Here is a 24670-nt window from a genome sequence, read left to right as displayed (position 1 = left end):
AGCAGACTGTGTCTAAAGAAATCAGAGGTGATCTCTGCAACCATGACTCCAATGTTGCAATTGGTTGCTTTACTTGCACGTGGAGGACACCATTTCTTACAGCAGTGCCCCCCTAACCCAGGAAAGGCTGCTCATTGTCACGCAGGTTTATGACCAAATGTTAGGAGGGGAGACCCCCCCCCCCCTAGTCTGTGCCACCACTTCTACAGCAAGCTGTTCCAGCGCAGCCTGGGATGCCCAACCCATTAATTAAGTGGAGAGAAACCCGGGAAAGCCATTCACCCAGACCTTTGTTCCTGGCAAAATAAAGAAATGCTAGGTTGCTAACACTCTTTATTGTGCCCTGCACACCCTTCTAACAACTACTCAAGATTGCACCTCATTTACACAATAACACTGCACCCCCTCAAAACTCTGGTGCATCACAGGGGTGCCCTTGGATGCTCAAAATTCGCCTGTACATAATACACTTCCTTTTTTCCGGCCGCACCCCTGGGTGTCTCAGATGGAAGTACTTTTTAAAACATTGGGATTCCCATCGTCCCTCCTGCATGAAGCGATCTGCTGACAAGCCTGCCCAGAACACTGAGCCTGCTGCCCCGGCAAAAGCGCCTGCCCGGACCTGCATTGCCCATACTGCCCGTTCAACACGAAGTTGGTAAGGGGTATGCTGTCAGCATGAAATCAGAGAGAAATGCTATCCGAGGGCGAAGGGCATGCTAGGAGGCGACCAGACCCACTGGGCCATACCACATATCCCCCAGTTTGGTGCAACCAGAATATCCTCCGTTGCCGAGCCACGTCCAATTTCGCTCTTCTCACTACACCCCAGGTATGGGAGTACCACACCGGCCCAGAATTGGAACAGTAGCCCCCTTGGTAGCTAACATGCAACGCTTTTGGCTCGGAGGACCTGCAGTAAAGCTTAAGAGCAGGGTCCGTGCACCCTCCTAACTATGAATGCAAAGAGGGCTCTGGTAGTTGTCCGTATTTGTGATCCAACCCCTCTATTTCCACACCAATGAGGTAACAGCACCCTTTCAGGACTGCCCACTCACGCCCCAGCTGACTGGATGGCGCCTATTCGTGTGTAGCCCATAACCCCGCGTTTCCCCTAAAGGTGTAAACCAGGATGATGCTGAATCTTCGCTTACTTCGCCGCCGAGTGCCCCTCGCACAATCACAGGGATTTCTTTGCCTTTTCCGTTTCTGGCTGCCAAATGTGACTGATACTGCAAGCACCAATCCCGGGCGAATCAAAGGGAGCATACATTGACAAGGGACGTGGCCTATTCTCCCCTCCCCCCCCCCCCACCGTGAGTTCTCTGGACCGGTATGACAGACGTCAATGAAGCCTTTCAATCACGTGTATCAGATCCTCTTGCGATACGTATCCGCTGGGTAGCTGATACGCTCCCTAGCTGTGGTACCTTGTAGTTATTCAAAGCTGCTAACAGCGAGGCCATTGTAATCCCCCTCCATGCTCCTGTGCATTGCTCATTCTGCTCACAAACTCACGGACAACCGACGCCAGACCAGGGACAAGACGGCGGGAACCGGAGGAACACACAGCGGAGGACGGTGCGGAGTGGCAAACGGCGTCGGGGTCGGGGAAAGAGGTCGCCCAGTGGGTGGGAGAGCAGGGGCGTAACACTGGCCCCCGCCGCCCCCACATTGCGGGGGGGGGGGGCCCTCGCGCTCCAGGGGCCCCCTCACTCAGCAGAGCCAGCAAGCAGCAAGCCTCTGCCCCATGATGGCGCGCACGCCAGGCCTCTTAATAAATTAAAATGGTGCGCACGGCTAAACAGTCTCTAAAGAGCCAACTCTGTTCCGTAAGCAGCATACTTCACAGCCAGTATATACTCTCTGTAAAGTCCGATTTATTCTGCAAGCAGATAATTTCTTTTTATTCGAAGCTGAACTTAAACCTTCTTCCTGGTCTCAATGTTTGATCGCTTACGGTAATCATAGTTTAGTTACTTAGTTTTGACAATCTGCTGCCAACCGAGCATCACGCCTTTCAATGGACCTGTATACACTCACCGCTTTTTCCTGATCGGTTTCTACCAGGATTGACAAGAAAAAGATACAAAGGTTAGCAGGAGGAGAGGGACGTAGTGGAGCAGTTTCGGAAAAACAAAGTGAGAAACGTGGAAGGGGAAAGATGGAGAAATGGCAGTGGAGAAAAGCGAAAACACAGAAGGTTGGGAGGAATCTTAATAGTGCGAGGATAGGACAATAAAGAACAATAGGAGTGAGGTGGACATAAAGGCATAGAAAAATAGGGAGGACGCTGAAAGTAAGAGGAAAAAAGGAAGGAAGAGTAAAAAGGACAGAAGGAGAAGGAAAAAGTGAGAAACAGAGACATTGTAAAAGAAACTGTTGAAAAATAACAATTTTTGTCATAATATGCTTGACGAATGTGTGTAGCAGGGTACAGTTAGATAGGTTATGTTTTATTTAGCATGCCGTTCATTTCTCCCAACAAGGGTTAAATAAAAATGGAAAGAGGTAGGTAGTTAGGCATATGGAGAACAAGACAAATGTAGCCGTGCATTGTACAAATGAGAGGCAGAGGGGAGGTGGAAATACAGAGAGTTGGAAAGAGAGAAAAATTAAATGAAGAGTGAAAGTAAGAGCAGGAATTTAGGGAGTAAAAGAAATCGAGTGACAGTTGGCAGGAAGTGAGGGAGCGAAGGAGAGAAAAGAGAGAAGGGTCAGAGAGTGAAAGAGGGAGGGGGGAAACTAAGAGCTATAAGTGATCAGAAGAGGCTGTCTAGAAGTGGAGCAAACGAGGCAAGTAATGCAGAAAGAGACAGAGGAGGAGTGAATAAAGTACAGAACTGAGATAGCTATAATGGGGGATCTGAAATTCGTGATTTAAAGAACGATACAGTGTGAGAGAACACAGTGCAAATCTGAGCTGTGATAGGCGGAACGGTTACATTTTAACAGGGACACACAACGGCCGCTGAAATATGTCTTGGCCAGGACTTCAGAAACCCTTAAGATGACAAAGGGCAGAATGACAGTCAGTGGTAGCAGTAGACAGAAAAGTAGAGCAGTTTTGCTGGTAAAATGGATTAGACAGATCAAATAAAGAGAAAATTCACTTTCCCAGGTGGCCCCTTAGAAGGTGGGGGCCCTGGACCTCCCACTTTCCTTTCACCCCTGACTCTGGGGCCTGGCTGTAGCAAAGCACAGCCTCCGTGTTGCACTCCAATGTAAGGGCACTAGGTTAGTGTCCTTACATTTCTGGTGCTTTGTAGCAGTTCTAAGCTCTTCTTAGAGTTTGTCGCTTCAATGGGTGAAATTTCTGATATCTATATTTTTTCCTCGTCTTCATGGATTGATACGAACCCACATGTTCTGCTTGCATGTCCGATGTCAGGGTTTGACCGTGACTGCATTCACAGAAGAAGCTCATGCTACCCCTGCCTCCCTTAGGATACATCTGGCGTGTAAAACAGAGTTGTATAACCCTCGGGACACAGGCGTAGAGCTGGGAAGTGCACGTCCGGGGAAAACACACCAAAGCCCACAAATACAACACGCTGTAACACCGCTTGTCAGAGAGATCCTTGAGGATTCTGGTCGGTTGTAAATCAAATATGAACAGAGCTGGGCCCGCTCCTGTGCATTCGAGACGCATATTGTAGAGTAAAACTCATCGCGGGGGAAAAATGCTACCGCCGGCCACAGCTTGCAGTACATGTGCGTGCGCAGCAGTAACATGCCATATGGCGCCTCTGCTCAAGCGCGCACATGCACTGCAAGCTGTGGCCGGCGGTAGTATTTTTTTAAGCCCTTACTTAAAGTCTCGCCAGACCAGCGCAAGCGCTGGGTCAGGCGAGACCTAAGAACTGAAACACTCTTACCACCTAGGGCAGGAGCGCAGCGCGCCCTTTTACGCAGGGTCTCTGCAGTGGCGCAGCTAGCCTCCCCCCCCCTTAGGCCCCAGTGCAAGTAGTGAAAATACCCCTGTACTGTATGTTAGGTAGTAAAGCACAGCATTAATCGGGGCTTAGTGGGCCTATTGTGCCTCTGGCTCCAGTGCCACTGCACCTTCTGCACCACCGGCAGCTGTGCGGCTGGATCCGCGGCTTGAGAAACGCTGTGTCTGGCGGGACCCGTCTGTCTGCCACTCTCTGCAGTCCCTCACCCTCCTCTCCCCTGCCACTTCTACCAGACTGACTTCATCGCGGATACCGTTTCTAGTGCCTCTCTCTCCTCTTGCTTGTCCTGTACAGCGTTCTCCCTCATCTTCTCCTCTTTCGAGGTCTCTCATTCCCCCGAACAATCTTTCACCCTCATGTCCCCTCTTTTGATCTGTCTGTTTCTTCGCATCTCTCCCCCTTTCCATCCAGCTCTTCCTTGAGCTCTCTCTCACCCTTCGGGCCCGTCCACCTCTCTTCCTCTCTCTAGCGCTTATATTCACTCTTTCTTCCTCCCCTCCCTTCCTGTCTCTCTTGCACTCTCCGTTTCTCTTCTTCTCCTAACAGCTCTATACATGCACCCCTCTCTCTGTCACACACGCATATACCTTGACAAACACACTCCGCATACATGTCCACCCGTGTGCGTACACCCACGCAACGAAACCTACAAATACTTAAGGAAGATAGTCACACAGAGAGAGACTGACAGGCAAGCACATACCCTCCCCCCACACACACACAGATACATCTCAGAGACATACGCACATACAACCAGACCCCAGAGCAGGGCCGGCTTTAGGGCTGGTGGCGCCCTGTGCGACAATGTTTGTTGGCACCCCCCCGAATGACCACCTCCACCACGGATTCTCTCACTAGCACCCTTTAACAGTGACCAAGTCTCCATAACCACACTCTCTCAGATGCATTGATTTAGTTACATAGCGCCACTTATACCAGTGTAGGGTGTCCGAGCACTTTGCATCACACACACATTACACAGAGACAATCAATCATACGTGTGTGAAAATCCGTGTATAGGAAATGATACATAAGCCAAATGACTAAAAGTGTAGGAGTCACATGTCATCCATACTGGTAAGCAGTATAGTTTAAGAGTGCTTGGTGTGGAGAAGCACAAACTCAGTCGAAAAAGAAACAGCATAGTTGGGAGTTTTCTTTAATAAGAAGAATCGATTTCTAGCCAAATTAACCCTTTTTGCAACATTTATCAATGTTCTAATAATGTATATTTTGTCGTGTGTATGCAGTTCTGGGATGAAAGTTAATAGCTCACTATTCTATATTAGGACTTTAAGTTATAAATTGCAAGTAACAAAACGATGTCCCTTTTGAAAGCAGTAACCTGCTGATCTGTTTACATCATACGCACTCTGTAATCTACTTGGTACACGTTCTTTGCAGCAGGCACATTGACCCTCTGCACTAACTTCACCCAAGTCAAAACCTCAACTTTACAAAACACTGATCTCTCTCCAGGAAGATAATTAATCACATGAGTTTTCTTGACATTTATGTGAGGCCTGGTAATTGCGGGGGAAAGAAACGCTGCAGCAGGTGCTTCAAAAGCGTAATAAACTTTCAAACACGGCGACTCCAGGAAGCCAGCACCCGGTGCGGTGGCACCGCCCTAAAGCCGGCCCTGCCCCAGAGACATCCACACACACACACAGATGCACCCCAGGGACAACCTCACATACAGCCGCACACACAGACACCCAAGAGACATCCACACACACAGGAACACTCAAGACATCCACACATACAGATGCACCCCAAAAACATCCACAGAAACAGCCATACACACACACATACACCCAAGAGACATTCACACATATAACCACACAGACGGATATGCCCCAGAAGCATTCACACACGCGTCAGTCTAGTAGACAGCGTGATTGAATTAGACACCACCTTCTCTTGTCTGTTTCGGGCGCCGTGCGCCGTACACGCACCAAGAGAACTTGTAAAATCGAATCGATTATCGTAGAGGAGAGACGCGATTTAAAATAAATGTGACTTTTCACTAGATAATGGTGCACCGTGCACATAGGATGACACCTACTCAGATCTATAGGTGCATGCACCTATATAGCTATATATTCTTGCTTTAAGTCTCAGCCTCTCTTTCTGAATCATGCATGCATCTTCGGATTTTAATACTTCCTGCAGAAGTGGGTACCCGTGGCACGTCCTTTGCAGCTGCCACAACATACGTGCAGATGGACTAGATGCCTTTGCGATCCAACCGACCCCCCGACCCAGCCCCTCCATGCTAAAGTTTCAAACTATTTGAAAGTTCTCTTCTTCCGCTAAGACCTGCCCCATATGTTAGCTTAGATCTGCTACACAATTGCAACAGCTTTGTTTGTTTTATTTATCCGAAAGCAAACAGTTCTTGACTTGATAAAATGCTACCACGAACCGCCGCGATAATAACGCACGTTATTTACAGCGCTTGGATATCCCCCGTGGGGTTACGGCGCTACACACGGGGAAGGAATGTTGTCATATTAAATCCTGCTGCCCTGCTGAGCGGTGCCACCGAGAGGCGACGCACGCCACGGAAAGCAATTAACTTCAGAGAACACTATTATTGTGTGTGCGGAGCCGAGGCAGGCAGAGCCGCGCAGCCCTCCAGCACAAACATACCCCCCCCCCCCACCCACCCAGAGCAAAGAGTCCACGTCAGCACAACGCCCCCGCCCGGGAGGGCGCCACTCACTCCGCATGGACTCAGCCTCACTCGGAAACTTCCCCCACCAGACTGCAGTGAACCAGCGGTCTTCTAGCCGCCCCACCCACAGACAGACGCTCTCACCCACCTTAGACCCTCAGCAGAGTGCAGGTATGGTTTTGCCCAGCCCCCACAAAGAGCATGCCCCCAGCACCCACCGCTCTGGCAGTTGGTGGCACTGTGCCTTTCAGATCAGGGTGCAGGTAGCACACTCCTGAGACCCCATCTTACCGCCCCCAGGATGGCAAACACGGAGCTCAACCCTCTCTCCAACCCTACTGAATATCTACCTTAAACCTCTCTGCGTGACCCTAAGGACCTCGTGTATCCACTCCCACCTGTGCGCGGACGATAACCAACTCTACCTGAAGGTCCGCTCGTATCCTCTTCCACCTGTGCGCGGACGATACCAAACTCTACCTCAAGGTCCTCTCGTATCCTCTTCCAGCTGTGTGCCAATGATAACCAACTCTACCTGAAGGTCTGCTCATATCCTCTTCCAGCTGTGCGCAGACGATACCCAACTCTACCTGAAGGTCTGCTCGTATTCTCTTCCAGCTGTGTGCCGAAGATACCCAACTCTACCTGAAGGTCCGCTCGTATCCTCTTCCAGCTGTGTGCCGATGATACCCAACTCTACCTGAAGGTCCGCTCGTATCCTCTTCCAGCTGTGTGCCGACGATACCCAACTCTACCTGAAGGTCCGCTCGTATCCTCTTCCAGCTGTGTGCCGACGATACCAAACTCTACCTCAAGGTCCTCTCGTATCCTCTTCCAGCTGTGTGCCAATGATAACCAACTCTACCTCAAGGTCTGCTCATATCCTCTTCCAGCTGTGTGCTGATGATACCCAACTCTACCTGAAGGTCCGCTCGTATCCTCTTCCAGCTGTGTGCCGATGATACCCAACTCTACCTGAAGGTCCGCTCGTATCCTCTTCCACCTGTGCGCGGACGATACCAAACTCTACCTCAAGGTCCTCTCGTATCCTCTTCCAGCTGTGTGCCAATGATAACCAACTCTACCTCAAGGTCTGCTCATATCCTCTTCCAGCTGTGCGCCGATGATACCCAACTCTACCTGAAGGTCCGCTCGTATCCTCTTCCAGCTGTGTGCCGATGATACCCAACTCTACCTGAAGGTCCGCTCGTATCCTCTTCCAGCTGTGTGCCGACGATACCCAACTCTACCTGAAGGTCTGCTCGTATCCTCTTCCAGCTGTGTGCTGATGATACCCAACTCTACCTCAAGGTCCGCTCGTATCCTCTTCCAGCTGTGTGCCGATGATACCCAACTCTACCTGAAGGTCCTCTCGTTTCCTCTTCCAGCTGTGTGGCAACGAAACACAACTCTACCTCAAGGTCCTCTCGTATCCTCTTCCAGCTGTGTGCTGATGATACCCAACTCTACCTGAAGGTCCGCTCGTTTCCTCTTCCACCTGTGCGCGGACGATACCAGACTCTACCTGAAGGTCCGCTCGTATCTTCTTCCAGCTGTGCGCCGATGATACCCAACTCTACCTCAAGGTCTGCTCGTATCCTCTTCCAGCTGTGCGCCGACGATACCTAACTACCTCAAGGTCCTCTCGTATCCTCTTCCAGCTGTGTGCCAATGATACCCAACTCTACCTGAAGGTCTGCTCATATCCTCTTCCAGCTGTGTGCAGACGATACCCAACTATACCTCAAGGTCCTCTCGTTTCCTCTTCCAGCTGTGCGCCAATGATACCCAACTCTACCTCAAGGTCCTCTCGTATCCTCTTCCACATGTGTGCAGACGACACCCAACTCCACCTGAAGGTCCTCTAGAATCCTCTACCACCCTCCTATCCTCTTCCAGCTGTGCGATGACGATATCAAACTCATCCTGAAGGTCCGCTTGTGTCCTCTTCCGCCTGTGTGCCGACCAGTCGCGGCTGGCATTAATTGTGGGTGGGGGTTTTGTGGGAGGGTGCGCAGGGAGGGTTTTAAGGTAAGTAAGTAAATAAATAAATAAACGTACCTGTCTGCCATCGGGACTCGCGTCTTCTCGACTGCTGCTCCTGCATCGAGCGGCGACAGGAACAGGAAGCAGGCAGCCTCCCTCCCCTCCCCTAAGCAATGGGAGCATTGTGACTGGTGGGGACGCCGCACAGCCAGGGGCTTACTGGGAGGCCATGTTCTCCATGCAGGAAAAGGGCAGAATATGCATGACTGGTTTGGTTGGCCCCAGAGGGCCGACCAAACAGTCATTGCGCCCTCAGGAGGGGGCACACCACTCCACCCTGCTCGCAGAGCAGCCCCACCCACCCCCCCAGAACTAAACATAAAATTGGAATAATGGGAAGCTATTACCATTTTGTGTTTTTGCTTCTCAAACTGCAAAAAAGCAGTGGGTCAACGGTCATCTGCCCTAGTGGAGGAGCCGCTCCTGCCGACGATACCCAACTGTACCTGAAAGTCCACTGGTGTCCTCTTCCCCTGTGCCTCGATGATACCCACCACTACCTGCAGTTCCTCTCATGTCTTTTTTCACCTGTGAGTCGATGATACACACCTCTACCTGAAGGTCCTCTGGTACACTCCCCCACCTGTGTGATGACGATACCTACCTCTGTTTGAAGGTCCTCTTGTGTCCTCTTCCACCTGCGTGTTAACGATACCCAACTCTACCTGAAGGTCCACTCGTACCCTCCCCCACCTGTGTGATGACGATACCTACCTCTGTTTGAAGGTCCTCGTGTCCTCTTCCACCTGCGTGTTGACGATACCTAACTCTACCTGAAGGTCCTCTAGAATCATCTTCATATCCTCTACCAGCTGTGTGAGGACAATACCCACCTCCACCTGAAGGTCCTCTTGTGTCATCTACTGCCTGTGCGCCGATACCCACCTCTACTTGAAGGCTGCTCATGTGTTCTTCCACCTGTACATCGGCTATACCCAACTCTACCGGACGGTTCTCTCTTATCCTATTCCATCTATGCGCGGACGATACCCACCTCTACTTGAAGGCCGCTCATGTGTTCTTCCACCTGTACATCGGCTATACCCAACTCTACCGGACGGTTCTCTCTTATCCTATTCCATCTATGCGCGGACGATACCCACCTCTACTTGAAGGCCGCTCATGTTTTCTTCTACCTGTGCTTCGACAATGCCCTACTCTACCTGAAGGTCCTGTAGAATCCATCTGTGCTCTGACGATACCCACCTCTACTTGAAGGCCGCTCATGTTTTCTTCTACCTGTGCTTCGACAATGCCCTACTCTACCTGAAGGTCCTGTAGAATCCATCTGTGCTCTGACGATACCCAACTCTACTTGAAGGCTGCTCATGTGTTCTTCCACCTGTACATCGGCTATACCCAACTCTACTGGACAGTTCTCTCTCATCCTATTCCATCTGTGCGCGGACGATACCCACCTCTACTTGAAGGCCGCTCATGTTTTCTTCTACCTGTGCTTCGACAATGCCCTACTCTACCTGAAGGTCCTGTAGAATCCATCTGTGCGCGGACGATACCCACCTCTACTTGAAGGCTGCTCATGTCTTCTTTCACCTGTGCGCTGACGATACCCAACTCTACCTGAGGTTCCTCCCTTATCCTCCTCCACCTGTGTGCCGCCTATACCCAGCTCTGCCTGAATGACCTCTTGTATCCTATTCCATCTGTGCTCCGACGATACCCACGTCTACTTGAAGGCCGCTCATGTTTTCTTTCACCTGTGTGTCGATGATACCGAACTCGACCTGAAGTTCCTCCCTTATTCTCTTCCATCGATGATACCAACTCATATCTGGGAAGACCCTCCTATCCAATCCCCACACAAAAATGCAATCATGGATGTCAAATCACTGACTCAAAACGCATGCGGAAACAAAATTCCTTCTAATAGCTCCAAAGAAAACACATCTCTCAGCATAGCCCTGCCTTGGGGTACCGGCCTCCATTGGTCAGAATGCCAAGTCACTTGGTTTCACCCTGGACAGCTGACTAACCCTCCAGAGTCATATCACAGCCACGGCCAAGACCTGCCCCTGCCGAGGATCACACAGCACATCCTAACACAGGAGCTCAAATCAGCCTGTAGAGGGGTTGGCTATTTCTGGACTAGATTACAGGATCTAACACCTCTCGGGCACCCCCAAAGTTTACTCAGCTCCACGCAGAGCCGTTCTACCTGCTCGGCCCTCTTTGCCATCTGTCCCAAGAAACATGGCCACATCCCTGCCATCCTGATGACCTTCCAGTGGCCCTCTGTGGAGGCCACAAGCCAATTCTCGCCAGCACTTCACTCACATAGGAAACAGGAAATCTGAAAATCAAGGTGCAAAACCTGGTTCAGGAAACACTCAGCCCCTTGTCCTGTAGCACCCCACCTTCAGATAAGAGTGATTTCTGAACCAGTCATTCTACGGTAGCACAGCAAGAGTTTGTAACTCCCTCCCTCTGATCCACAGTAGGGCCCCGGGTCAAGCTACCTTCAAAACACCTCTCCAAGCTCTCCTCTTTGAAAGACACTCGAGTTCCATCCCTTTCCCTCCCCCCGCCGCCCCCCGTTGTCTGCTTTCATCTTTCCATGTTATATCTCATGTATCACCTACGCTGACGGTTTGGGAACTGGACTCCTGTTCGTCTCATCTTCCACTTTGTCTCACGGACCTGCTCTTCATCCTTCCTGGATGATATCTGCAAAGTATCCCCGCTGTATTTAGTAATCGTTCTCTTGTACAGCGCCCCGATGCCTCCGGGAAAAGGAATACATGTCTCCTGCTATGTGGATACCGTAGCACACCAAGGGAGCTCCCCCCGCAGTGAGACAGGTGATCCCAAGGTCAATGACGTCAATCTATAGCCTGCCAGACAGATCTGTGCCTCAGCATCGAACAGCTGGAGGCCCCGAGAGAGGTCTCCATGCCCATGGAATGCATAGGTGGTGTTTTCTTATTAGCATACATGTATACAAAGCTGTATATGTTCCTCTCAGGACCCAGGCCCGGTTCCAGGAATTCTTGTCTGGATGAGCCAAGCATGTTGGGGTGGGCCAATGTTTGTCACTTCCGGAAGTAGTTTCCATGGCCTAGATTTAGATGAGATCTTCACAGGCACACAAACACGTAGAGAGGCAAACCAATCACCGGTAAGGGTGTCAATGCGCCTGGGGGCCAGCAGGGAGACTCAGTGAGCTATTGCTGAGGGTCACATGATGCTGAGCTGCCTCCCGCGCTGGGGATCGAACTGTGAGGCCCCGCTCTAGAGTCAGCCGCCCTGGCTGCTGCGCCACACCTCTCCCAAGAGAGTTATTTGAAAGTGATCACGGAGGTCTATACTGGACAGCCTCGGTCAGCCTCCACCCTCCTAGTTCCCAGCAGGCCAGGCTTCAACACAAGCACTTGGATACCAAGCGGATTACAATAGTAGTGCCGGCTTCAGGAGGTCCCCGGTCCCACACCGAAGCCTTGACAGCCTCACACTAGGAAGACTGGCCATTTATTCCTTGGAATTTACTCGACAGTTATTGCTTCGAGGTTGCGAGTGATTCTGGCCACCGAGTTCTGGGTGTTCTGCAGCCTCCTGAGGGTGCTTGTTGCTCCCACCATAGTGGGTATTTTTGTAGTCTAGTTTGCTGGGGCGCGAGTATGGGTGATGGTTTTCTGGGTGTTGACAGGGAGCCATTTGAAAATCTTCCTCAGCATCTTCAGGGTGTGGAAGCATCAGGGCGTGACGGCGTGGACTTGGGCTGCCCCACCAGGTGTGCAGTCCATGATGATCTGAAGTTCATGGGAGGAGGGCCTCGCTCTGTCGGCCCCCAGGTAGAGACATGGAAAGGAGTTCTCCCCAAAGAAGTCTTCTCGGTGCTCAGCTTTAGACAGTTGGACTCCATCCAACATTCGTCTGCATCAGGGGCGTAACACAGGCTCCCGCATCCCCCGCAGTACGGGGGGGGGCTCCAAGCTCCAGGAGGCCCCCTCAGCACTGCACTTCGGCCCGGGGAGCTCGTGATAGAGTCCGGAGGGGGTCCCTCCGCGTATCTTGCAGGGGGGCCCCCTCAATTATCGTTACGCCACTGGTCTCCATTGCCCGGGGTAGCCCTTTATTGAGCCGAATTATGATCTGTCGTATTGTGAGCAGTTGCAGTTAGACAGAGTGGGATCAGTATAACCAGGGCCACTGAAATTATGCAGCAAGGGAAGACAAATTTAAGCGGTAGGGTTGACTAAACATGAGGCAAGAAAAGATCACTTATGCGGCATACTACGGCACATGTTGTGACAGTATTACTTCAGCCTTTTGTCTTTTACTGTACACTTGTTACACTGTCTGGGCATAGGCTACACCTCATTAGTACCAGTTTAGCACCCAATAAAGCAAGAATCAGCAGACAGATGACCCGTCAGCCTTTGCGATGGGCCTTCTACTGTGCTGCAACACCTGTTGCAGTATTTTCAGTAACTTTTGTTCCGTTTGAGCTAGAAGCTATTTTTTAAAACTGCAGATTATGCATCAGATGATGAATTATTATAGGCCAATTGCGGAAAATCCATAATTATGTGGAAAACACCAGAGATGCAAAATTGCACAATTTCAGTGGACCGGACTGTAACCTGGGAATGTACTGGAACAAGATATCAGAATATGAAAGACTCATATTTGTCACTGTGCCCTCCTGGTGGGAATAAATTGAGCCCGGCTCAATATCTCACAGGAGATGTCATGGTTATTCACAGGCAGACGCATACTCTGGGAGGCATCGCAACTCCACATTGAGGGCCAATTTAGAGCTCAATGGCCGGGTACTCCTTCACAAACCTGAAGGATGGGATATCGGTCACATTACAAGCACAGTATATCCAATGGCACTTGTAGTACGACGGGTCAGATATCTGTCACATTACAAGCGCAGCATATCCAATGGCACTTGTAGTACGATGGGTGGGATATCTGTCACATTACAAGCGCAGTATATCCAATGGCACTTGTAGTACGATGGGTGGGAAATCTGTCACATTACAAGCGCAGCATATCCAATGGCACTTGTAGTACGACGGGTCGGATATCTGTCACATTACAAGCGCAGGATATCCAATGGCACTTGTAGTACGACGGGTGGGATATCTGTCACATTACAAGCGCAGTATATCCAATGGCACTTGTAGTACGATGGGTGGGATATCTGTCACATTACAAGCGCAGCATATCCAATGGCACTTGTAGTACGACGGGTCGGATATCTGTCACATTACAAGCGCAGCATATCCAATGGCACTTGTAGTACGACGGGTGGGATATCTGTCACATTACAAGCGCAGCATATCCAATGGCACTTGTAGTACGACGGGTCAGATATCTGTCACATTACAAGCGCAGCATATCCAATCGCACTTGTAGTACGACGGGTCGGATATCTGTCACATTACAAGCGCAGTATATCCAATGGCACTTTTAGTACGACGGGTGGGATATCTGTCACATTACAAGCGCAGCATATCCAATGGCACTTGTAGTACGACGGGTCGGATATCGGTCACATTACAAGCGCAGCATATCCAATCGCACTTGTAGTACGACGGGTCGGATATCTGTCACATTACAAGCGCAGTATATCCAATGGCACTTTTAGTACGATGGGTGGGATATCTGTCACATTACAAGCGCAGCATATCCAATGGCACTTGTAGTACGACGGGTCGGATATCTGTCACATTACAAGCGCAGCATATCCAATCGCACTTGTAGTACGACGGGTCGGATATCTGTCACATTACAAGCGCAGCATATCCAATGGCACTTGTAGTACGACGGGTGGGATATCTGTCACATTACAAGCGCAGCATATCCAATGGCACTTGTAGTACGACGGGTGGGATATCTGTCACATTACAAGCGCAGCATATCCAATGGCGCTTGTAGTACGACGGGTGGGATATCTGTCACATTACAAGCGCAGCATATCCAATGGCACTTGTAGTACGACGGGTGGGATATCTGTCACATTACAAGCGCAGCATATCCAATGGCACTTGTAGTACGACGGGTGGGATATCTGTCACATTACAAGCGCAGCATATCCAATGGCACTTGTAGTACGACGGGTCGGATATCTGTCACATTACAAGCGCAGCATATCCAATCGCACTTGTAGTACGACGGGTCGGATATCTGTCACATTACAAGCGCAGTATATCCAATGGCACTTTTAGTACGACAGGTGGGAAATCTGTCACATTTGTGATGGAGTAACTGTCCACTGAACTCTAATACAGGCCCTAATTATTAGGTACTGAGCAGACATTCGATTGCCTCGTTGGTGCTCATTCAGTGAGGTATTCACTGCCACTATCTCAATAGCATAACGTATGCCCCATCCTGCAGTATAGGACTGTGCGCTAGGTACAAGGCTAAAATACAAACACTCTCAGAAAGCCCCACACAGAGACACATAAAACTGAGGTTGCAGAAGGCGACACTCAGCCAGGGGCCCTGGTGCCACTGTCCCTGCTGCATCATTGGAAGGTAAAGCCCTGCCCCCAATCCCCCAACACACACCGTCCAACTACAGCTTGCCTCAGACACGAGCAGGGGTTGTCACTTAGCTGTTTTTAGGTCTCGCCTGGCGAAAGCAGCGCATGCGCTGCCCTATGCCATGGTGAGGACCTTTTATAATCGATTCAGCCAATGCTGAATGAACGCGCGTCCAGATGGACAAACATGGCTGCTCTCACCGCCCGCAAAGCTAAACATGCACGCGTAGGGACAAATAAATGCATGCGCATGTGGACAGCCCGACGCCATCTTTGTGCACACGCGCGCGCATTGTTTTGTCTCTACGTTTGCATGGCGGCGTGCTTTCGCTTTCCCAGGCAGTGCTGAGGAAGCTGGCGCGAGGCTTCCTGCGAGCATTGCGTGTTTTTTATCTCTCGTCTCTAAAGAAATGTTAGCTGTGTGGGCTTACTTCTATTAGTAATGCAGTTCTGTTTTAGTTGTAAAATAACCAGATGCCTAGTTTACCAAGGCCTCTTCGGGTGTCCGGCCATTCTGTGTTGCGGCTGCAGACCTGTCATGTCTGTTGGTGTCGCCAGTACCGTTGACACCCTCTATTCGGTGTGATGGGTGGCTTTGATCCTCCAATGGAGCTAGAGAAAGTCTGGGCCAACTGCATTTTCGATGTGAAGGTGCCCGTTTGTCTCGGGAGTGAGCTCTTTATGGGGATGAGCTGGTGTTAAAGGATTGGTGTGAGGTGGTTAGTTTTTGGCTGTCCTTGCCAGTATTGGTGCGGCTAGTGTTGTTTTTCAACAGTCCTGTTGAGTGTGCAGTGGATGAGGAATATGCGGAGTTTAAAGTCGGGGTAAGCCTGTGTTCGTCCAGAACGGGGGCAGACCGGGTGAGTGCCGGGTGAGCTAGGCAGGCTGCTGCAGCACCGGACACCCCAGGACCAGCCACGAGTGTGCACGTTTTCCGGACCAGCACCGTGACTGTGTCCCAGGACTCCGGTACCTTAGACCGGGCTCCCTCCGGACTGTGCAGGTGATGTTCAAAGTGCTCCATGTGGAAAGTGTCCCACTATTCCCATCCACCCCCCGCCAGGACATTTTTTCTGTTTTAAGTTATTGGAGACGTTTCGGACATGAGACAGGCCATACTCTGCAACATCGTAGTATAGTTTTCCGTAGCGCCAATGTTCAGCCCGGGGGCAACTTTATAGCGCTATGTTAATTTATAATGCACCACGTTATTATTTTAAAACTGTCATTATTTTTTTTGTTGCCTGCCAAGCGCGTTGGAAGGCTGTAAACGTACAGAAATGCAAATGACAGTAGTAGGGAATGGTTTTATATAAAGCCTGAAAAGTAAAACTACCAGTACCAGAATGCAAAAGGGATTCTGTACTCTTCTTTCGACTGGCACGAGGTCACGTGACATCTTTGATAGCTCCAACATATTATCCTTACTTGGAAAATAACATCTTCAATGGCAATGTCTTTTGTAAACGGACTGTATTTTTCCGTAGAACGCTACAGAATACATCTGGAAAAATAAGCATTAGTCGAGCTTTAATAATGCAGACGCAATTAGAGGTTACGTGCAGTCAGGGCTGTAAGTGGGATGAAAAAACTGTGGGACCCTCATAGGGACGAGAGATATGTAATTAAGGGCGTGGCTTAAAAGCACTGAAAATCTATACTTAGCTTAGTGTGCCGCCGACTGGTATTTTGCTACTTCTGTCATTACATCTAGATGTATAGCACAGCAAGTAACATTACACTTACAACACTCCAGTGCTATTGGTATTGTCAATGGTTGTTGCATAACATAAATAAGCAACAGCCATGACTTCGTAGCATAGCGCATTGAAAATGCTTCAGTTATGAAATGGTGAGACAGTGAGAACTACAACGAGTCTCTTTGAAGTTGCACCACAGGCAGTGAAGGGTGGCCCTGCTGCAGGGATTTTTTCGTCCTGACGGTGAGGGCAAAAATGGAGAGCCCAATACCGACCTGTCTCAGCGCCTGCTTTTTAGTCCGCACTGCAAGACTAGTCCCACTTAAAGCCCTGCGTGCCGCGTTTAAGTAGGAAAAATAAGTGCAGGTACCACTGAAATTAACTTAGAGGGCGGGGCAAGGGGTGGAGCTGGGGGCTGGACATGATTATATAAAGACGCTACTATCATCTGTCCAATTTTCATTTTGCCCTTGCATTACCATTGTTGATAGTCAAAAATTTCCTGAATGTGCAAATTCACTCTGCACATGTGGGCAACGCATACATAGACAATTAATAACCTGTGTCCTACTATGACCCTCTCAAATGTGTAAACTGTCCATTGCATTCAAAGGGACATGATATGTTTTGGCTAAGCTTTCTTTGCGTTGAAGGAAAAATAGAATTCACATAAAATACCACATAATTCCCAAAAGCTAGTATCTGTTTTCCAGATATTTCTTCTCGCAAGCTACAACTATATGAATTTAAGCTGTGGAAACACCAGCTGCTTTAATTAAAAGATTCTAAGCAAACACACCTAATAATTTAGCAATTTATACGCAGTGTCACTTTAACGTAATTTGCCAATAAAACACAGACCGCTCTCAAATAAGGGAAACGATCACAAATGCATGCAATCCAGTTTGTTTTATCAGTGCGATATAGATGAGATCTCCTGTTGCTGTATCTTTTTTTTCCATCACTAATTCACCTCTAGTCTAATTAATAATGTATACTGTATACTTTTTAGAAAAGAGAAACAATATAAAAAAACAAATGTCATTTACAATGCTAATAGCTCTAAACAATGTCACTGCGAGACCGAATGCATTGTAAACGCTTTTTTATTTTAGTTATATAGTTAATTATACTTTGTTGGTTTATAAACCTATTTTGCTGAAACTAGAAAAATGGCTTATGTATCACTGCACCTTGATTTTTGTTTTTATTGCTGTAGGTTTATGTTGGATATTCATGGTAGTTTGCTTTTCATTATATTAAATTTAATGCTTTATTTTTTCTTTTTAATATGTAATGAAGTTAGTATTATCAATCTTTACTACAGCTTTTTAAAATGTATTAAAAAATGTAAAAAAAGAGAGGACATTTTAATATATTATCCAAGTCAATTAGACCCACAACCATAATAAGAGGATAAAGGGTCTTTTTTCTCATATACTCGTTAATAAATACAGCTCATTTACAATATATCCAGCTCATATCAACCCGCCACTTTAATAAATTAAGAACATAAAAGTTTTAACAACCTACTTGACTGCTAAATGGACCTTTCTGAAGTGTCTGATACCACTTTTTAACAAGCATTGAAAATGCAACAGGTGTCGCCTTTTATTAAGGTAAAGCCATTTGCTTTGCTATACAATACCATTAGCAAAGCAAATGGCTTTAACTTAATCAAAGGCGAGACCTATTGCATTTTCAATGCTTGTTTTACAAGTATAGTCAGTAGTTTTTGGGTCTCGCCTGACCCAGCGCATGCGCTGGTCTGGCGAGACTTTTTGAGAGGGCTCCAAAGAGTGCTACCAGGCCAGCCTAGAGCTACAGTGCATGTGCGCGGCCACGCGCGCCGCGCTTGACGCGAGTACTTTCACATCCGCTTTGATGTTTGATCGCGATCACTTTCGTGGCCGCTTGTTTATTGTGTTGTTGTCGCAATTAGATAGCATCTTCCATCGCTCGGAGGCCTTTTGTGGGTGGGTACAAGCAGCTTACTTCACGTCATCAGACTGCCATGCAGTTCAACCCCAATGTCTCCGTTCTTACAAGTCCCACAGACTGTTCGCCTAATTCCATAGCACACGTACACAGCATCAACAGCCTCTTAACCCTGCCCTGGAACCAAAGCCAACTACATTTGAAGAAGGAACATATTTTAAAGGTTTTGTTAAGTACACTTTAGCTCATGCTGTTCTGAGCACAGATTTCGCAAGTGACCCACTATTGTTAAAATGCAATTATAGTATAATTGCAGGAGATACAGAAACTAAAGCACTAGACGTTTGCCATTACAAACAAGATGCAGTGTGTGCAAGTGGAACAAGCGCTCATTTTTTTCATTTACAAAGGGGAAAATCAGGGAGGAGCACCTTATTAAAAATGGTTCATCACTTTGTTGCTACCATAATCGTATCCAACATTACATTATCCGGTCGGATTATGCACAGTGAGCTGGAGGGCAAATGATGGCCTTTGGAAGAGAGTTGCACATTCATGCTGCGCTGCTAAAATAAAAGCAGTGTGAACTCAACAAACATAATTCAACACTCGCTTCCAAACTTGAGGTTCTAATTGAGACATAGACAGCATGCACTGTAGAGGACACAGCCTTGCGGCTAGAGCGGTCCACGTCGAAGCTGGGGAACCGGGTTCGAGTCTCGACAACGACGCTCACCATCCTGTGATTCTGCACAAATCACTTATGCTCCCTGTGCCTAACAAAAACAAGCATTGGCATAGCCAATAGGTCTCGCTTTCGGGACCTTATAAGTGTTTAGCCATGCAACAGGTGCATAACTAAATACTTATAAGGTCCCAAAGGCAAGACCTATTGGCTATGCCAATGCTTGTTGTTCAATTCGGCAATCATGCCCCCCATCCCATCCTTGAATGGGGCTGCGGAGCGACAGGGCGGTCTTTTCCCTCGCGGCCCCCCATCCTGAACAGCTGACCCGGCTACGCAACAGAGATTTTATTTTTGTTGTGGTACCCATGGGGGTCATGGTTTGGGAATGGATGTCCGCTTTGGGCGGGGATGCGGCAATATCTGGCCATAGTTAGATTGAAGGACTTGTCCAGGATCACACTAGGATGAGTTGAGATGGAGCCAGGATTGGAATCCAAAGTCTAGCCCCCGCCTTGGCTTTAGTGCAGACCTTGTGTTTGTATTAAACACAACACGTTTAGACATGAATAGCTACAAAGAAGGGAAACTCACAAGTGCCACAGGAAACGACGTCCGTTGTCTTACAAGCGAATATAAAAAAATAAAAATAGTTCGTGTGAGGAAGGAGCCGTCGCTCGACACAAACATATCACATCTTGTAAACCGAGCACATAACTGAATACTGGAGAAAAACTGACAGGTCCACCTTTGCAATGGAAAAGCAAGGAACAACAACAACACAAAAGGCGACCCGCCCACCGCAAGGCTGAGCAGGCCCTGTGAAAACACAACACAAGAGGAGTCAGTTAGAAACGTCAACAGAACACGGGTGAGCCGAGGACAGCATGCGGCTGCACTTCAGAACACAGGAACTGAGAGCAACACAGCACAGCAGACTACACGGCGGAAACCCCAACGGAACACAACAAGATAAGGCATAGCATGAAACGTGACACAACGCATCGCAGCAGAGCAGAGATACACAGAACCCAGGACTGCAAAACGTGCTCTGACAAAACAGAACCTGCCCTGTCCCATCCCGAGCTAAGGAGCATGCCCGTCCCGGGCTTGCGAGCCTGCCTGCCCCGTCCTGGGGTTGCGAGCCAGCCTGCCCCGACCCGGGATAGCGAGCGAGCCAGCCTGCCCCGACCCGGGATAGCGAGCGAGCCAGCCTGCCCCGACCCGGGATAGCGAGCGAGCCAGCCTGCCCCGACCCGGGATAGCGAGCGAGCCAGCCTGCCCCGACCCGGGATAGCGAGCCAGCCAGCCTGCCCCGACCCGGGATAGCGAGCCAGCCAGCCTGCCCCGACCCGGGATAGCGAGCCAGCCAGCCTGCCCCGCCCCGGGATAGCGAGCCAGCCAGCCTGCCCCGACCCGGGATAGCGAGCCAGCCAGCCTGCCCCGACCCGGGATAGCGAGCCAGCCAGCCTGCCCCGACCCGGGATAGCGAGCCAGCCAGCCTGCCCCGACCCGGGATAGCGAGCCAGCCAGCCTGCCCCGACCCCGGATAGCGAGCCAGCCAGCCTGCCCCGACCCGGGATAGCGAGCCAGCCTGCCCCGACCCGGGATAGCGTGTCACACCTCTGTAGCTTCAGCACGGACGTGAAGACAGGACTCCTTGCCAGCCCATGCCTGCAGCTGGCACGTGGTGTGGAAGCCTGGGTGGCAGGGGACGTGCCCGAGAAGAACAGGTGGCCGGAAATTTACCTCCAAGACTACAGTGGCTTAATGAAAATTGAATGCCCCCCCGCAAGGTACGTGGAGGGGCCCCCTGCGGACTCTATAAGGAGCTCTCTGGCGGAAGTGCTGTGCTGAGGGGGCCCCATGGAGGCTGCCCCCCCGCACCGCGAAGGGGGCGAGGGCCGTGTTACGCCCCTGTCAGACTACCAGGAGGTAGGTGCGCTTGGCCCACAGGTGGGAGGAGGGTCCCCACATAATGCTGGATAGAGGAGCGCCCCTACCTAAGACTCACAGGTGAGAGGTGAAAGGTACTCACAGTGCTGCTAAAAGGAGGACCCACCCCAGACTCACAGGTGAGAGGTGAAAGGTACTCACAGTGCTGCTAAAAGGATGACCCACCCCAGACTCACAGGTGCGAGGTGGAAGGTACTCACAGTGATGCTGAAAGGAGGACCCTCCCCAGACTCACAGGTGCGAGGTGGAAGGTACTCACAGTGCTGATGAAAGGAGGACCCCAACCCAGACTCACAGGTGTGAGGTGGAAAGTACTCACAGTGCTGCTGAAAGGAGGACCATGCCCCAGACTCACAGGTGTGAGGTGGAAGGTACTCACAGTGCTGCTGAAAGGAGGAGCACGCCCCAGACTCACAGTGCTGCTGAAAGGAGGACCCCTTACCAAGACTCACAGGTGCGAGGTGGAAGGTACTCAGTGCTACTGAAAGGAGGACCCGCCCTAGACTCACAGGTGAGAGGTAAAAGGGATTCACGCTACTGCTGACAGGAGGAACCTACCCCCACCCCAGACTCACAAGTCGGAGTGAAAGGGTCTCGCTGTGCTGCTGAAAGGAGGACCCCAACCCAGACTCATAGTGGAGAGGAGGGTGGGACTCGCTATGCTGCTGAAAGGAAGACCCACCCCAGACTCATAGGTGAGAGCTGGAAGGGGCTCAATGAGCTGATGAGGAGGACCCCAACCCAGACTCGGAGAGGAGGGAAGGACTCACAGTGCTGCTGAAAGGAGGACCCCAACGCAGACTTTCAGGCGAGAGGTGGAAGAAGCGCACTGTGCTGCTGAAAGGATGACCCCACCTCAGACTCACAGGTACGAGATGGAAGCTACTCACAGTGCTGCTGGCAGGTGGAGCCCCTATTTCCCCAAGACTTTCAGGTGGAAGGGGCTCACTGTGCTGCTGAAAGGAGGACCCCACCCCAGACTCACAGGGGAGAGATGGAAGGGGCACTGTGCTGTTAAAAGGTGGACCCCACCCTGGACCACAGGTGAGAGGTGGAAGGCACTCGCTGTGCTGCTGAAAGGCGGAAGCTCCCTACCCATGAATTATAACGGGGGGAGGCTCACAGAGTTGTTGGCAGGAGCAATCCCTCCCGCCCCCACCCCCAGGTTTACGGTGAGAGGAGGAAGGTACTCACTTTGCTGCTGACAGTTAGACCCCGCACTCACCGGTGGGAGGGGCTCGCTGAGCTGCTGGAAGGAGGACCTCACTCCAGACTAGTGGGTGAGAGGGGCTCACTGCTAAAAGGAGGACCCCACCGCAGACTTACAGGGTAGAAAGGAGGAAGGGTCTCGCTGTGCTGCTAAAAGGAGGACCCCACCCCTACAGGTGAGAGGAGGGAGAGACTCACGGTGCTGATATAAGAATGTAGATCCCCGTGTCAGGTAAGAGGAGGAAGTGAGGACTCACAGAGCCCATAGCCCTACCCCAGACTCTGGGGTGAGAGGAAGGACGGACTCAGTGTTGCTGGCATGAGGAAGACCCCCCCCCCCCCCCTTCTCCCAAACTCCAGACTCCGGGGTGAAAGGAGGAAGGGAGTCGTTGCGGCTGGAAGGAAGAGCCCCCAACGCCCCCTCCAGACTTACAGGTGAGAAAAGGAGGGACTCGCAGTGCCTGTGGCAAAAGAGACACTGACAGGAGAAGGAACGGTGGGGGGTACTCACTGCGCTGCTGGCATGGCGCAGCTGGGCTGACCTCTCTCCGCACTGCTGGGCTGACCTTTACCCGCACTGCTGGGCTGACCTTTACCCGCACTGCTGGGCTGACCTCTCTCCGCACTGAGGGGCGGACCTCTCCCCGCACTACTGGGCTGACCTTTCCCCGCACTGCTGGGCTGACCTTTCCCCGCACTGTTGGGCCACCTCTGCCGTCGGTCCTGGGCTGGAGACTCTCACATCCTGCGGGTCACTTCCACAAGCAGCGGCAGGAGCCGTCCGGAGCAGTGCATCCTCTGCTCTCACCACAGACTTATATTACCGTAATGAACGGATTGCAGGGCGCAGCCTCGGATTCTCTACCGTAATGCTAGAGCAACACAGCGCCTCAGCAGGAGCCGAGAGGCAGCGGCGCCTCCTACACACACACACACACACACACTGCTGGGGGGTGGGGGCGTGGGCAGAAGCGCGCTGCGGGGGCAGGGGGGAGATGAGCTGAGGAGGAACTCACTGGATGAGGGGGAAGAGAGGAGGTGAGCCGAGGAGGAGCTCACTGGATGAGGGGGCAGAGAGGTGAGCTGGATGGGGAGAGGAAGGAAGGGAGGGAGGCAGGAGGTGGGCTGAGAAGGAGCTCACTGGCGAGGGACAGAGAAGAGAGAGGAGATGAGCTGAGAAGGAGCTCACTGGCGAGGGACACAGAGAGGAGATGAGCTGAGAAGGAGCTCACTCAATGAGGGGGCAGAGACTAGGCGAGCTGAGAAGGAGCTCACTGGGTGAGGGCGAAGAGAGAGATGAGCTGAGAAGGAGCTCACTCAATGAGGGGGCAGAGACGAGGTGAGCTGAGAAGGAGCTCACTGGGAGGGGGCGAAGAGAGAGGAGGGAGGGGGGCAGCGAGAGGAGGTGAGCTGAGAAGGAGCTCACTCAACGAGGGGGCAGAGAAGAGGTGAGCTGAGAAGGAGCTCACTGGGAGGGGGGCAGAGAGAAGAGGTGAGCTGAGAAGGAGCTCACTGGGAGGGGGGCAGAGAGAAGAGGTGAGCTGAGAAGGAGCTCACTGGCGAGGGACAGAGAGAGGAGGTGAGCTGAGAAGGAGCTCACTGGCGAGGGACACAGAGGGGAGATGAGCTGTGAAGGAGCTCATTCAATGAGGGGGCAGAGACGAGGTGAGCTGAGAAGGAGCTCACTGGGAGGGGGGCAGAGAGAAGAGGTGAGCTGAGAAGGAGCTCACTCAATGAGGGGGCAGAGACGAGGTGAGCTGAGAAGGAGCTCACTGGCGAGGGACACAGAGAGGCGGTGAGCTGTGAAGGAGCTCACTGGCCAGGGACACAGAGAGGAGATGAGCTGAGAAGGAGCTCACTGGGAGGGGGCAGAGAGGAGGTGAGCTGAGAAGGAGCTCACTCAACGAGGGGGCAGAGAAGAGGTGAGCTGAGAAGGAGCTCACTGGCGCGGGACACAGAGGGGAGATGAGCTGAGAAGGAGC

At 51.0% G+C, this 24670-nt stretch overlaps 1 protein-coding gene across 5 annotated transcripts in view; it reads right to left on the bottom strand.

Annotated features, from left to right (window-relative positions):
* The window catches only part of TP53I11 (tumor protein p53 inducible protein 11), a 442907-nt gene extending 419341 nt beyond the window's left edge, over positions 1 to 23566 (bottom strand). The window contains exon 1 of one of the 5 annotated variants that reach the window (XM_085643446.1): positions 23200 to 23566. The gene's annotated coding sequence lies outside the window, so the exon portion shown is untranslated. Of the gene's footprint in view, positions 1 to 22369; positions 22473 to 22673; positions 22693 to 23199 lie in introns of those variants that run through there. The other 4 variants (XM_085643443.1, XM_085643442.1, XM_085643444.1 and 1 more) reach the window with 4 other exon arrangements.
* Positions 23567 to 24670: the final 1104 nt, after the last annotated feature.

The sequence above is a fragment of the Triturus cristatus genome, chromosome 3_1 (genome assembly GCF_964204655.1).
Source record: "Triturus cristatus chromosome 3_1, aTriCri1.1, whole genome shotgun sequence".
In the NCBI taxonomy this organism is placed as follows: Eukaryota; Metazoa; Chordata; class Amphibia; order Caudata; family Salamandridae; genus Triturus; species Triturus cristatus.
Note: the sequence above shows the minus strand (reverse complement) of the source record. Positions and strands in the feature narration are given on the sequence as shown.